The sequence below is a fragment of the Octodon degus genome, unplaced genomic scaffold, assembly GCF_000260255.1.
Source record: "Octodon degus isolate 3935 unplaced genomic scaffold, OctDeg1.0 scaffold00140, whole genome shotgun sequence".
NCBI classification, from domain to species: Eukaryota; Metazoa; Chordata; class Mammalia; order Rodentia; family Octodontidae; genus Octodon; species Octodon degus.
Genome location: NW_004524716.1, coordinates 6,916,572 through 6,919,869, shown reverse-complemented (window position 1 = coordinate 6,919,869; position 3,298 = coordinate 6,916,572).

The following is a 3,298-nucleotide window of genomic DNA, read 5'->3' as shown; positions in this document are numbered from 1 at the left end:
CTTCCCCAAGGTCAAACAGCTAAGAGAAGGCAGAAATGGGATTTCCAGTCTGCCCTGTGAACTCAAGACCTCCACCTAACCACATTCTGATGTGCTCATGCTCTCTTTGCGTTGCTGTGTGCGTGTGTCAACTTTAAAGGTAATGAAGAAGAGCCTGGGATTTAATTTTAGAGAAATATATTCTTGTAGCTTTTCACATGGTCTCCTTGTTTTCTTCCTGTCTGCATTCAAAAAAAAAAAAAAAGTAACCGGTGTTGCTGTCTGCCATCTACTGGCAATACTCCCAATTTACAAACAAGATGATGACAGTTTATAGCATCTCCTCCAATCCTTCTAAGTAGAGCCTACTCTCTGTCTAGACAGAGACAACTTGTGCCTGCTTGTCAGCTGTGCCTGTTTGAGCTTGTGTCTGCCCCTTTCCTCACCTAAGTCAAAATAAGTCAAGCCATCAGCTTTGCACCAGTTCTAAAGACTTTTTGATCTCATATAGTATCTCTGGCATCTCTCAGTCTTAATGCTCCATGTTCTCTTATCATGCTTAGAAGGTCTTTAGGGGTGGGGGCTGTGAGACAGGGTCTCACCATGTAGTTCAGGCTGGACTAAACTCAAATTGACTGTTTTGACTCAGCCTTTCAAGGTCTGGGATTACAGGCCTGTGCCACCATGCCCAGCAAGAAAGTCTCCTTTTTAACATCACATTAATACATAAGTTCCCTGAGTCTTTTCCCTTAGTATAATATAGAAATAATGCATTATAAAGTACAGAGTAATCTCAGGCCCATTAGATACATAATGTAAGAACTTATCTTGTCTCTCACTAGGCTTTGAGGTCTTAAAGGAAGGTAATTCCTGAAATGTCACTCAAGGTCCTTAGCAGTAGCTTCCATGTAGCTGGTGCACAAAAAATTATATAAATGTAGGGAAGGAGCCATGGCATTTACATTTCTACTGCCATCATCTGCATTTGACAACTTTTCAATAGGTTAGCAAGTAACAAGGTCAACTATATAGATGGGGACAGCAACAAGACTTCAATTTCTTGTGTTGCAATGCTCCAATTTTGCCAATTTTGGTATGCGAAGGAGCTCCCATTATCCTGTCTGCAGTTTGGTTTTTTCTTATTGCTGAGGCTGGAACATAGATACATTTTCAATGAGCATGGAAGGAGGAAGGAACAAAGTCTTGAGCAATTAATGATACTGGGAAGATCAGCATGAAATGTGCAAGAGGAAGGACAGGGACAGGATGTAAATAATGTCTTCCTTGAAATAAAGAGGCCATTCATTATGCCTCTCTGTTCAGTATTAGATTATGTTGATTCCAGCATTTCCATGGGTCAATGGACAGCTTTCCTTACCTCCTTCCTGGATTATGTAGTTTCCTTTGCTCCTCTCTGCCCTTGGCCTTCCCCAGGTCCTGACTGTGATCAGTCCTGTGGCCTGTCCTTCCTGCACTGCACAAATGAGATGTGCCAGAGTATTCTCACCTCAGCCTCAGGATTGGTGGGCATTGTTACATGGGAGGCTAAGAGAAAACAACGTCCTATACCTAAGGCATGTATCTTTGACCCTCCTATCAACACTTTTGCAAAAAAGGAAGCCCACAGTCCTCCATGAGCACTCTATAGTCAATACTGTGTTCCTATACAGACTGGAGAACTGTCTGAAGTCACTCTGGGAAAGTCTAGCCATCTTGTAGAGCAAATCAACTAGCACATTGCTTGGAAGTGGCACATTGGATATCTGAGCTCTATTTTTTAGTGAGATCATTAGGAGCAGTTACGTTGCCTCCTCTCTATCTCTACATTAGTAAAGTTGTCTGTTATGTTTCTCCTTGAAACTTTTTACTGACTCCCCTTGAATAAGAACCCTGGAGGAATATTCATAAGCAACAATCAGTTTTACCAGAAAATATCTTCTCAAGGCCAATAAGGGGCACATAGACCCTCACGTGTATTCTTCTACATACTACAACCTACATAGCTACATGCCTGTCTCATTCTGCAACCCAACCACACCTGCCCAGGATGAGGTCATGTTTTCACCCAGAGGAATGTGGAGGGGATGAGTAGTTGCAGGTTTTTACTGTCATTCCTCTTTTTAACTTGGAACCTTGCAAATTCCTGAATACAAAAAGATTTTGAGAGGATGACAAAAATCACAGCGTTCCTACATTATATACACATTTACATGTCTATGTACATAAGTAGGAGGTCAGAGAGACCCTCTCTAAACACTACTTTGATGTTATCTCTCCTTTTTGCTGCAAATGGTCCCAAGAGTCCAATTATTTCCTTTTTCTTTTAAGAAACTCTTTAAAAACCCTTCCATGGGACCCATAAGGTGCTAGTGAGACGTTAGTCTGTGGCATCAGGGTCCTGGCACAGAGTGGAAGACGGGAACCAAGGAAGAAAAGACAACTGTTGAACCCTACTTAGGTACAGACACAGGGACCCTTCCATCTACTTCTGCTTTGCTCTTTTGGGTGAGTACCATGACATACTGGAAAGTATGTTGATGATACAAGAAGAGTTGGGCAAGAATTGAACCAAATGCTCAAGTAAGAATTGTTCTTACTTCAGTTCAGTGGGAAACATGCTGTCTGCTGTTGGGATTATGCCTCTAATGTGACCAATATAGTTTCTCTACCTTAGCAATAAATACAAATTCCATGAAGACAGGCAAACCAAAAAATCTTATCAGACCCCAGTGCAGCCTCTTGGCGTTGATGTAAGGTGGTGGCAATGAAGCAGGGATGTGGAAACACGAAGAATGGAAAAGGTAACACTAAGTTCCTTTCCAAACTCTTATTTTGAATCCTCAGCATCCCAAGATAAAATTCTACTTAGATACACACATATACACTCACACCTTTGTTCACAACAGCCCTCCTTATCAGAAGATCTTCCACATTATCACTTCCCTCAGCTTTGAATCAGCCCTCTCTCTTTCCCTCTTTATCAGTGTCACAGAGAAGGAGGAATGCAGTTGATAGCTATGGAGAGAGCAGTAGTCCCTTTGAGGACTAAATTCTCAGCCAGCAGCCAGTGTTTCCCAGAGGTAAGTAAGTACCTCCTATATGTTTTTAGAGAGAATAAGTGGCCATAGAACTAGCCTTCTAGAAGGTTCTTTGTAATCCCTTCTAGACACATACCCTAATAACTTACTATTCTTGTTTGATTTTGTATTTTATAATAAAAAGCAGGAGGCTGGGGAGATGGCTCAGGGGAATAAGCGCTTCCCTGGCAAGTGCAAGGGCCTGAGTTCAATTCCCAGTTCCACCAAAAAAAAAAAAGCCT